Source organism: Piliocolobus tephrosceles, chromosome 8 (genome assembly GCF_002776525.5).
Source record: "Piliocolobus tephrosceles isolate RC106 chromosome 8, ASM277652v3, whole genome shotgun sequence".
Taxonomy (NCBI): Eukaryota; Metazoa; Chordata; class Mammalia; order Primates; family Cercopithecidae; genus Piliocolobus; species Piliocolobus tephrosceles.
Genome location: NC_045441.1, coordinates 69,942,570 through 69,955,669, shown reverse-complemented (window position 1 = coordinate 69,955,669; position 13,100 = coordinate 69,942,570). Strand labels below are relative to the sequence as shown.

The window sequence follows — 13,100 nt, the reverse complement described above, 5'->3', positions numbered from 1 at the left end:
CCTTTGAGGGGGCTCTCTTTGCAGCAACAAATGGTAAGAATGGAAATTGGTCCCTTCCTTCACCATTTATGTATAGGTGATACTTATTATTTGTAGATTCTGTATTTGTGAATGTTGCGTATTTTTGACTGTTGAGGAACATGGAAATCTACAGTTTAAACAAAGTTCCTAGGTGATTCCTGCATTATAATATTTACAAACATAATTGTAGGCTCCAAAAGCAGAAGCTTAGGCATTGACAAGCTGTGGTCACATGGGAAGCTCAGTACAACCTTCTTTGTCTTCCCCTACCTCTCATTCTAATGGTAGATACTCATAATGTCTGGAACTTGGTGGGTTTGTGGACCTCTGAGGCAAACAGCAGACAAAACACTGGTGAGTTTTCTTCTTAGGAGTTGTTGTGGATGTTCTAGATCTTGTCTTTGGGAAGGCCTAGAAAGTCACAGGTCTGAAGCAGACAGAATGAAGTCACTAATAGCCCCAGTCCCCTCTACCCAATTTGGGATCATGGTCTTTATGACTCCAAGGCTCTGCTTCATGAAGACAGGTGGGGAACAACCCCAGTGCATTCAATTCAACCGTCACCCTGTACCTGGGCCTTCCAGATGTACCCTCTATCCTTTACCTCTAGCCTTCTCTTCCACCACTCTCCTCTCACTTACTTTGCTCCAGCTGGACAGGCCTGCTAATTGGTCCATGAACCCAGTGCACTCATTCCTGCCACGGGGCCTTTGCACTTAAACTTCCCTGGGACTTCACATGCCTGGTGAGACTCTCACTTGGTTTAGCTCTGTGCTCATATGTTACCACTCCAGAGGCCTTTCCTGAATGCTCTGTCACTCTTCCTGTTACACTGTTTTATCCTTTTTTTTTTTCCTATCTCTCGCTAATATTAGATGGTTATTTTAAAATTTATTTCTGCCCCACCACCCTTCTCTTCAGAATGTAAATTTCATGAGGAAACTGTCTTATTCAACTCTTTATTCCTTACCTGCTCCCCACAATGCTTGGCATATGGTAAATCCTTAATAAAATAACAGACTGGCCAAATAAATATTTGTCCATAAAGTGTTCTTTGGAAATCCCTTGGCCCATTATCATTCCTATTCACCTAGTTAAAGGAATCCAGAATTTGATTAAACAAATCAGTTTATGTTGCACTGACACATGTTCACGTTTAGAACACATTACATTTAAGATTAATAGAAAGGAATAGAGGCCACACGTGCAGAGCGAGTGCCTACTGCCTCCCTGTCCCTCCTGCAATGCTCAACCCCAGGATTCCCCCAGCTCGTCTGCCCGCCACGGCCTACAAGGAAGCAGTGTTCGATGACGCAGTGGAAGAATGAGTGATCAACGAGGAATACAAAATATGGAAAAAGAACACCCCTTTTCTTTATGATTTGGTGATGACCCATGCTCTGGAGTGGCCCATCCTAACTACCCAGTGGCTTCCAGATGTAACCAGACCAGAAGGGAAAGATTTCAGCATTCATCGACTTGTCCTGGGGACACACACGTCGGATGAACAAAACCATCTTGTTATAGCCAGTGTGCAACTCCGTGATGATGATGCTCAGTTTGATGCGTCACACTACGACAGTGAGAAAGGAGAATTTGGAGGTTTTGGTTCAGTTAGTGGAAAAATTGAAATAGAAATCAAGATCAACCATGAAGGAGAAGTAAACAGGGCCCGTTATATGCCCCAGAACCCTTGTATCATCGCAGCAAAGACTCCTTCCAGTGATGTTCTTGTCTTCAACTATACAAAACATCCTTCTAAACCAGATCCTTCTGGAGAGTGCAACCCAGACTTGTGTCTCCATGGACATCAAAAGGAAGGCTATGGGCTTTCTTGGAATCCAAATCTCAGTGGGCACTTACTTAGTGCTTCAGATGACCACACCATCTGCCTGTGGGACATCAGTGCCGTTCCAAAGGAGGGAAAAGTGGTGGATGTGAAGACCGTCTTTACAGGGCATACAGCAGTAGTAGAAGATGTTTCCTGGCATCTGCTCCGTGAGTCTCTGTTTGGGTCAGTTGCTGATGATCAGAAACTTATGATTTGGGTTACTCGTTCAAACAATACTTCCAAACCAAGTCACTCAGTTGACGCTCACACTGCTGAAGTGAACTGCCTTTCTTTCAATACTTATAGTGAGTTCATTCTTGCCACAGGATCAGCTGACAAGACTGTTGCCTTGTGGGATCTGAGAAATCTGATACTTAAGTTGCATTCCTTTGAGTCACATAAGGATGAAATATTCCAGGTTCAGTGGTCACCTCACAATGAGATTATTTTGGCTTCCAGTGGTACCGATCGCAGACTGAATGGGATTTCAGTAAAATTGGACAGGAACAATCCCCAGAAGACGGATAAGATGGGCCACCAGAGTTGTTGTTTATTCATGGTGGTCACATTGCCAAGATATCTGATTTCTCCTGGAATCCCAATGAACCTTGGGTGATTTGTTCTGTATCAGAAGACAATATCATGCAAGTGTGACAAATGGCATAGAACATTTATAATGATGAAGACCCTGAAGGAAGCGTGGATCCAGAAGGACAAGGGTCCTACATATGTCTTTACTTCTTGTGATTTTAGACTCCCCTTTTTTCTTCTCAACCCTGAGAGTGATTTAACACTGGTTTTGAGACAGACTTTGTTCAGCTATCCCTCTATATAATAGGTACCACCAATAATGCTATTAGCCCAAACAGTGGGTGTTTTCTAAATATTAATGGGGGGGGGGGGCTTGATTCAGCAAAGCCACAGACTTACGTTGAAATTTTCTTCAGGAATTTTCTAGTAACCCAGGTCTAAAGTAGCTACAGAAGGGGGAATATTATGTGTGATTATTTTTCTTCTTATGCTGTATATCCCCAAGTTTTTCAGACTCTTTTAAGTAAAGGCTAGAGTGAGTAAGGAATAGAGCCAAATGAGGTAGGTGTCTGAGCCATGAAGTATAAATACTGAAAGATGTCACTTTTATTCAGGAAATAGGGGAGATTCAAGTCATATAGATTCCTACTCGAAAATCTTGATACCTGATTTTCCAGGATGCACATTATCATATGTAGACCAGTTTCCTCTTGGTTTCCTCAGTTAAGTCAAAACTACATGTTCCTCTTTCCCCATATATTCATATATTTTTGCTCATTAGTGTATTTCTTGAGCTGTTTTCCTGTTGTTTCTTTCCTGTGTGTGAAATGATGTGTTTTTTTTTTGTTGTTGTTGTTGTTTTTAACTTGGGACCACCAAGTTGTAAAGATGTAAGTTTTTACCTGACAGTTACACCACAGGCAGACTGTCAAGTTGAGAAGAGTGAATTAATAACTTGTATTTGTTTTAAAAATTAAATTAATCCTTGATAAGAGTTGCCTTTTTTTAGGAGTTAGCCCTTGATCACTAGTTTGATGCCATCTCCTTTTTGGGTGACCTGTTTCACCAGCAGGCCTGTTACTCTCCATGACTAACTGTGTAAGTGCTTAGAATGGAATAAATTGCTTTTCTACATTAAAAAAAAAGGATTAGTAGAAAGATGCTAACACAGAATAAAGACAGTGCAGGGCACATCTGTGAATGCCTCCGGGGAAAATATCCTGTTACAGAGGGTCTTGTAGAATGTAGAGTAACTCCATATAGAGAAGTGGGGTTTCTGTAAAAAGCCACAGGGCATCAGGAAGCAGGAACAACATGAACAAAGCAGTATGTTTTAGGAAACTGGGAGTAACTTCAGGTGATGAGAGAGAAGGACACATGGGGAGAAGTGGCAAGAGATGAAGGTCCACAGATAGAGGAAAGTTAAGAATAGTTTTGCCTAGTGTGCAAAGTACTCTACTCAATTTAATTTTGAAGAAATGAAAAAAAATCAAAGACTTTTAAATGCAGAAAAGCAAAATCATGCCTGTGTTTTGGAATGATAGTGCCAGCAGTGGGTGGTAATGGATCAGAACAATTATATTGGAATTAGCAAGGAGAGTTAGGAAGCATCAGGGAAATACACACAGAGTACAGGGGTGATGGCACTGAAGGAGGAGAAGGGGAAATCATGCTGAAGCAGAATCAGTAGGATTTGGAGACAGTTCGGTTGTGAAAAAGAATGGTCGTGAGCAACCCATTCAATAGTTGTACTTTCTTTTGGGTATGAGAAGAGTGGAGGACCCTACCAAACAAGGAAATGCTTCAGAATCACCAAAGAAAGAGGAAACCACAGTTTTCAGTCTTGAAGGGTACATAGTGGAAATAAAGAAAACCAATTGTTAACATATCAGGGCCAAAGATATAGAACGTACGATTATTCAGGTACCTGATAGTTTCTCTGGAACAGATCCATGATAAAATGTGTATTGAGCAGAGATTTACAGGAAAATGTCAGATGATAACTTGAATGCAATGAGAAAGATTTGAAACCAATAACAGCTAACAGGAAAAGCTGATTTAAAATATGCATTTAAAATTAGCTGGGCATGGTGACACACGCCACTGCACTCCAGCCTAGCGACAGAGCTAGACTCTGTCTCAAAAAAAAAAAAAAAAAAAAATGCATTTACGTTATAACAAAAGTACCTTTGAGAAAGAAATATGCATTTATACCAATTAACAATATACACCCATTCCACTTTCATTAAGTTAATTATTGTTAGGAGTACCTCCACTGATCTAGCCAGAGTTTTGTAGCTTCCTCCTTACTCACTCAGATGTAGCAATAGAACTGAGCATTCAATTCTAGGAACTTAAAAAATAAAAATGAAATAGAGACTTATTTGGTAAATAGTGGCAGAAACTGCCTGCCTTCACTCCCTGGCCCATGGCCAGGCACTCTGCATTCAAGGCAGTTTCCACTGGAATGAATGAGGCTGGCGAAGGATGCAGGCTTAAAAGTACCTCCTTGACTGAGACTCAGCAGCAGTCAGCAGTAGGTGCCAAGGATCCTGTTCATGAGGGAAAGGGAGGGGCCTAGAGGAGCAGAGCTGGGTTTCTGGACACTTGTATATAGCATGTTAATTGCAATAAATTCAGCCTTCAATCTTCTAAAAAGCTCACCTTCTCAGCTTCTGAATATCAGACATGTGGGTTTATCTCTGAATAGTTTATTCATTCTTAAGAGCTACTCAGGGAAAAGAAGATTCAACTGATTTATCTTGTTGAGGAGGACAAAAACTTAGGTACCTTGTGCTCAACATTTTTTTATGACTAGTTTGTGCTCGTTGTTCCAAACTATCTGAGGTTCACTATGTATTTTAAACAAAAACAAACTCAATATCCAGAATAAAATATGTTTAATATGACCTTCCCTTGCCTTTTGTATCTTTCGTGGTGAAGTAATTGCATCAATTCTTTTAAAAAATTCTTCTCCATAATTAGGCTGATTCCAACTTTCCTTTTCTCATTTCTCAGTGGAGATCACCACCAATAAAATCTTGAGCACCTCCCTGTACAAGTATTAACTTACTTGCATCTTTGAGAGGCCAAATACAATATATGGAGTGGTGAACTGGAGCTTTCAACTTCAGCATTTACATGAAAGTTTTCTCAGAAAACTTGTTTGTTCATATCACCTGACCTTTACAAAGTACATGCATACTCAATTAACTCTTAGGTTCAGTGATTTCCAAGCCAGTCTCATTCATCTTTGGCTTCATAAAAAATATGCTCAAGTTGCCAGATAGCAATCAAATAAATCTTCAGGAACTGCTCTTCTGTATTTGATTGTTTCCATTGTTAGGTTTTAAGCTTCTTCTCTGAAACATTAGTTTATAAATGTTGAAAAACCTACCTGCGTGCATATGAGCCTATCTGTAGTTCCCCATTTTCATAATGATCTAGTGCATACGTTAAAGTCAGTACAATTACAATTGCGAACAGAATTCCAAGTGTTTGAACATAAATTTGGCTTCAAATTATATAGGAAGTTTGTTTTGAAGGGCTTGGGAAGCATTAGATTGACTGTAGAACTAAAACTTAGAAAAATAAAGGATTGAGTTAGGTCAATAGGATGATAGCTTGTGTTGTCTAATTGGAGTCTGATCATATTGGTAAATCAAAATCATTTTATAAATGATTCATATGCTAGAAGTCTTGAATTATACATAATTTAGAACAATGAATACCATGTGCAAGATGCAAAGTGGGATAAGGCCCGTTTGCTACCTTGTGAATCTTACTATCCAGGGGGGCAATAGACTTAGACATAGCAGACTCTAGTAAGGGTTGGGCGATTATTATTCCCAAAGGAGGAATAAACAAAGGGCTATGAAAAGGTAGTAACAATTCTGAGCAGGGTCATTAGGAAAGGCTTTATGGAGAAAGTGGCATTGAAACAAGGCTTTGAAAGACAAGGAAGTAAGAACCAAGGATGATGGAGCAGCACAGCTATCATATTCAAGTCAGAGAAAATGAAGGGCTATAAGAGGCCACAAGGAATTGAGAAATCATCAAAAATGTACTCAGGAAATATTCGTAGTTGTATGGGGTTGGTGTGTGGGGTATTTATGACTAGATATTTTATCTTATTTGAGAGGAAACTTGAAGCCACTTCTGGGTGCCAAGAATGGCAAAGACAGGATGAAAAGCATGACTTTATGTAATTCTATTTAGCTTTATATTTTACAGTTTAATGTGTCAAGACAGGAAGTTCTGCTTGATGACCCTGAGTAATTTTCTGGCCCCCAGTGATTCTGTAAGAAAGTATTGTTTCACATAATTGTGTGGCATTCATTATGAATCATTACGGACATTCATTTCCTTCATATTTTTTTAATTGAGTGACTGTTAATTGCTCTCTTCACACCAAGGTCCCAGGCATAACCGTTAATGATTGTTCTCAGTCATCAATAATGCTCACTGTGTTGCAGTGAATTAGTCCACGAACATTTTCTGAAGCTCTTTATTAGGTTTCTCTATTGCATTGGGAAGACCAAAACCAAGAATAGGTGTTTTGCCTGAACTGCAATCATTAATTTTCTCTTATTGCTGGATTTCTGACTCTTACTTTGTGAATTCCCTACATGTTACCTTCGTTCTAACCATGTTTGAGAAGACATTCAAAAGATCAATATCTACAATTTGGAGGGATCCATATGCTCTCAGTGTTATTGTTTGTAAGAATGATAGACAAGATGGCCATCCCTTACTCTCAGAAATCAGGTTCTGTTTAATAAATATGTTGAAATTATACATGACAGTGAGAATAGAAACAGAAAATAAAACTGTTCCTCACCAAAGCCATGTGGTCATTGTGATATAGTGTCAGAGAAAAGAACAAATTTAGGGTATTGCTAAAAAAGACACTCGGGGTCAAGGCTAAGGGTAAGGCTAAAGACTAAGTCAAAACTGGTTGAAAGGCCTTTACGCTAAGGCTTTTGAAACAATTAAGGTGCCTACTAGATCCTTTTATGTGCACAAAAGGATTTCTAGAAAGATTAAAATCTTGATTTTATAGAACCTGGAAACCTCCAAAGTATCTGTGATTGAGTGTCTAGAGACAGACATCTCAAAAGTAAGTATGAGTATGGCTTTTGGGGCCTACCATGTTTGGAACTTACAATGCTTTGGAAAAAGCTGTATTAGAGGAAGCATTGCCAGGCTGTCCTAAAAGACTGAAATCATTTGAGATATGAAAAAATCTCAGGAATCCCAGCTTTCCTCAGACAGGGATTGAGCTGGGAAAACTGCTCAATATCCAAAAATGGTGTATTCTCCAATGCTATCTCCTGAGGTGGCCAAGGAGAACGATAGAAAAGGAAGACACTTCCAGAAGGCAGAGCTGTGGAAACCAACGAAATCACTTTCAGGAGCAGAAACAGGGTGGCATCAAGAAATATTTCCTACCCTCAGAGGAGGGTATCTGGCAACATTTCACCAGCAGGATTTCACCTTATCTACAAGGCAGTCACTGTTGTGTGACTCCCATACTTCCCCTTTTTCTAATGGGAGTATTTTTACTTTTATCCTATTCCTATTCCACCTTTGTATGTTCAGTTTGTGTTGGACACATAACTTTTCCTTTAATTAAGAGGTCTCTGGATTAAGACGAATTACATTCGGACCTGATGTAAATCACAAGATCCTAAAACATGAGGCTATGATTAGATGAGACTTTGGTGGGTCTTTCGCTGGGGGATGAATGAGTTTTGCATATGAAGAGGATATGAATAAATATAAACAAGATAATCGTTTGTAACAGTTCGCATGATCGTTTAGCAGATACTCCTTTCCCCCTCCCACTTCTCTGTCCCATTGATGCCGGACTTGGTCAAGTGATTTGCTCGAGCCAATAGGGTGGTAGTGGACATAACAACAAATACCTGAAAGGTACTTGTGTGGTGGTGCTTGTGTCATTGCCCCGAGAAGAACACACCCCAGGGACTCTGCTGGTCCTAGGATAAAAACATACGTGGGTCACCCCATCTCTACTAAAAATACAAAAATATTAGCTGGGCGTGGTGGCGGCCGCCTGTAGTCCCAGCTACTCAGGAGGCTGAGGCAGGAGAATGGCGTGAACCCAGGAGGCGGAGCTTGCAGTGAGCTGAGATGATGCCACTGCATTCCAGCCTGGGTGACATAGCAAGACTCTGTCCCAAAAAACAAAAAAACAAAAGCAAAACAAAACAAACAAACAAAAAAACATGTGTCAAAGCCTCCTCAGCTTCCCTACACACCTGCAACTTGACGTTTTCACCCTAGGCAGCTCTAGACCTGTAAGTATGAGAATAAAAGCTTATTGCTGTCATGCCAGTGAATTTTGGGGTTGTTTGTTATATACCCCAATAGCTGTCTGATAGAATGCTATATCCTAAGCACTATGCTGTGCACTTAATTATTCCATCATTATGCTCTTGATCCTAGTGTCTTGGTCCATTTAGGCTGCTATAACAAAATACCAGAAATGGGTGGCTTATAAACTACAAATACTTATTTCTCACAGTTCTGGAAGCTAAGAAGTCTCACAGCAAGGCACCAGCAAGCTCAATGTCTGTTCTCCTCACTGATGGCCATCTCACTGTTTCCTCACATGGCGGAAAGGGCAAGGAATCTCTCTGGGCTTTCTTTCATAAGGGCACTAATCCCATCCGTGAGGAATCTGTCCCCATGATCTCATCACCTACCAAAGGCCCCAGTTCCAAATACCCTCAAAACTGGGAATATGGTTTCAACATGTGAATTTGGGGGACACAAGCATTAATACCACAGCATCTAGTTACTTGCATTTTAATCTTCAAATACGGAACTTTGGCCAGGTGCAGTGGCTCCATTACAAGTGATGTAATCCCAGCACTTTGGGAGGCCAAGGCAGGAGGATTGGTTGAGCCCAGGGTTTTCAGACCAGCCTGGGCAACATGGTGAAACCCCATCTCTACAAAAAATATGAAAATTAGCTAGGCATGGTGGTGTGCGCCTGTAGTCCCAGGTACTGGGGCGGCTGAAGTGGGAGGATTGATTGAGCATGGCAGGTCGAGGCTGCAGTGAGCTGAGATAACACCACTACACTCCAACCTGGGTGACAGAATGGAAAAAAAACTGGAATTTTCCAGTTTGTATTCTCTTGAATGCATTTGAGACTGATGAGAGCAGGTTGGGAAGACTGTAGGAGCCTGGAGAGAACCTCTGGATTCCTGAAATACTGTCATAAATAAGTCTAGCTCTAATGGGCAGGAAGGAAAGATAAGAAAGAGGGAAGGAAAATAAAACAAAAGAAAGAACAAAATGTGAATATCAGCTCATGCTAAGTGACAGACACTTCACATATGCTCTGGTGTAGTGTGTAGCCCACTCACACAGAAAACATTCCACTCAAGGACTTTAAGAGGTGACACATATCCACTTCATCTACTCTGGAAAGTTGAATTTTGGCTGAAATAGACAGGGATCTCTCTCTTGAAACCCCCTTTAAAGGGAGAAAATGGCTTGCAGCCATTCTTGAATAGTCTTTTAATTTATTACATAGCAAACTATGCCTTATATTGAATGGGTTTTCAATTTCTGGGTTTTTCTTCATTAAGGAAACGTAAAAATCTTTAGCCAAGAAAAAATTTCACCAAACTTTGTTTGGGACAGAATCTTTTTGTGCAAATATAATTCATGACTTCCTTCTGGGAATATATTAGCAGAGCTAAAAAATTCTAAGCAGTTTTCAAGTAAACTTCATGGGAATTAATGGGACTAAAATTTGTTCTTGGAAAATCTGTTATCCATTCTTTCAGGAATCTAATTTTTTTTTGCATTTTTTTTTCTTTTTGTATTTGGTTTAACAAGGGTTATTCAACCTTTCTCTGTTTCTAAAAATGTTATTACCAAGACTAAAATTTTCATTTGGGCTCTAAACGGTGAAACAGTGAACTAGTAACCAAACATTTTCTTGTATGTGTCAATAGCAAGATTATAACCAAAACTTTACATATAACTAAATTTCTAATATCAGAAGAATATTTTAACATTCGTCTGGACCAATTCCTCCTCCTGTTGTGCTGTGTAAGGCTACTCCCCTCTTTGGCGGTTCATACTCTTTTTGCAGGCTGGCAACTTAGGGTGGTGTGTGCTCAGTTCAGCCTTAATGGACCCAGTGTTACACGATGATATTTGCAAAATGCCTGGCACGAAGAGTTACTCAGTTGATGTTTACTTCCTTCCTTATTTTCTCTTCCTTTCATTTCTTCCTTTTTCACTCCCTCTGTTCAGAGCAAACATGTCAAATGGTTTCAGGTCAAGAAACTTTCCCTCCAAACATCAGGCATGTCCTCATTCTCTGCTCTTGACTTTCCATGATTTCCTCTTTAATAATTGCCTTTACAAATTATATCTTAACAGAAATTTACTCTTTCAATATATACATTAATCACAGAATAGCTTTTCTCTCTGTCCATGTGGCTGACACTGCAGGTTGTTCTTTCTTGAAATGGAGCATGTTTTTTCCTATTCTATGAGTGGAGTGTATGTCTGTGTGGGGATGAGACAGGTGTGGGTGTTTTGTTCTAATGCCTTCAACTCAAAGAACTTCATGGCTGAGGTCAAAGCTGAGAATAGAGCCCTCCCCACTGGGCAGAGACGTGGGTGCCAGGACACTTCCTGTCCTACATCGTTAAAGCTTACCCTGACAGCAGAAGCCCAGGGTTGTCCTTTTTGTTTCATGCCTCCTATGGTCTGTGCAGGCTAAAAAATCACACTAATCACTGCAGGAAATCAGAAACACAGGGACTAAGATCTCTATTTTGTTGGAAGAAAAGCTGGTTCTCAATGAGATTGGGTCAGTTTTGCCAAGGTCATCTGTCCAGTGAGTGGTGGAGAAAGACTCCCACACTGTCTGGCTGTGGAGAGCATGTGCTTATCACTATTCATCTCTATACCTCCGTGCCTAATGTGCTACCTAGGACCTTGCTGTACAAATTACGGTCTACAGACCAGCAGCATTGGCATTTCTTGGAAACTTGTTAGCAATATTGAGCTCAGGCCCCACCCCATGATACTTAATCAGAATCTTCATTTTTAATAAGATGCCCAGGTGATTTGTGTGCACGTTAAAGTTTGAGAAGCACAGAGATAGGACATACACTGTAGTTAATAAATAAAGGCATGGAGAATATAAAAGAAAATTAAAAATATATGGGATATGTCAGGAAGTTCCAGTATCAATCAAATAGGAAATCTAGAAAAGACCAGAGAGAACAGAGGGATGGCAACATGCAAAGAATAAGAGAACAATTTCTTGGCATTAAATGTCAGACTGAAAGGGCTCATTGACTACTAGGCAGGGTAAAGGGAACAGTAACAGCAACTCATACCTAGGTAAATGGCAGACACATTTCAGAACACTTGGAATAAGGGAAAAACCTGTTAAAACTTCTAGAAAGACGGAATAGATTAACATTGCAATGAGGAACAGATATGCAAGTGCAAGAAGAAAATGGAATAATATGAAAATCCTGAAGGAAAATGTATCTGGACTTCTTATTTCATACCGGGTGAATCTATTATTCAAAGACAAGGGCAACGTAAACGCGTTTTCAAACATAAAAGTTGATTCAGTCAGGATTCTTAGAGCATAGATAACCTTGTATCTATCAAGGTTAAGCAGAAAACGATTTATAAAAGGACTTTAGAAAGCTCACAGAACCTCTTGGAGGGCCAGAGAATGAGGTTAGCAGGCTGTACAGCAGGAACAACACAATCAGAGCAGGGGCACTTACCCAAACCAATGGACAGGGCCATCAAGGCCCTACAATCGTAGCCACTTGCTGCTTATCACCTACGATGCTAAGAACTACATACACTGAATTCTGCCATAGCCCCCAGAGGAATTTGGTACCCCTTTCATTGTGCTTGTCCAAATATCAGCTCTCTGCACTTGGCCTTCCCTTGTGGTTACTCATTGCCTCCCTGAGCCTCATGTGGGAGCATCTGCTTGGTAGAGCTGAGGTCCCATGTAAATATCCAGCTTCTGGGAGATTGGGAACATAGTTTCCAGAGTGACAGACTCTATAAAACAGGAAGGCAAGCTAGAGGAGGGGTGGAATCAGAGTTCAGTGAGCCAGACTACAGTATCTAGAGCAATCCAACAAAAGATAGATAATTAAAAAGAGTAATGGAAAATTGGATGCACAAAAGAAGAGAGGAATAAATCTAAACATATTGGTAATAGCAATACATGATAGTATATTAAGTTTATTAAACAACAGACTCACAAACTTAAATATTTAGCCTCCGAAGTTTCCAGAAAAGTAGATATTTAAAGAAGTATGAGGCAACTGGTTGCAAAAAGAAAGCATGTATAGTAATTGAAATGATAGATATAATAAATTCAAGATGAAAATCACTAAAAGCTCATATTGATAACAGAAATAATCTATCAAAACTATCTGAGCCTTTATATTCTATATAGTTAACTAGTTACTTATCTAACTAGTTCTTAAACTAGGAAGAATTTATAGAAAATTATAGCACTGAGGGCTCAAATGAAAAAACAGAACTTATGTCTAGCATTGCAGAATTTCTTTTTTTTTCTGTTTAGAGGAATATGTAATTATTGGGCAGACATGCAGAGCATGAAGGCAGGAAGAAAAAGGCATAAAGCAAACAGAACAAGATCATACGTAGAAATTGA

At 39.8% G+C, this 13,100-nt stretch overlaps 1 pseudogene; it reads left to right on the top strand.

Annotated features, from left to right (window-relative positions):
• Nucleotides 1-1,394: 1,394 nt before the first annotated feature.
• On the top strand, nt 1,395-2,599 carry LOC111551053 (annotated as a pseudogene).
• The last annotated feature ends 10,501 nt before the right edge of the window (nt 2,600-13,100 follow it).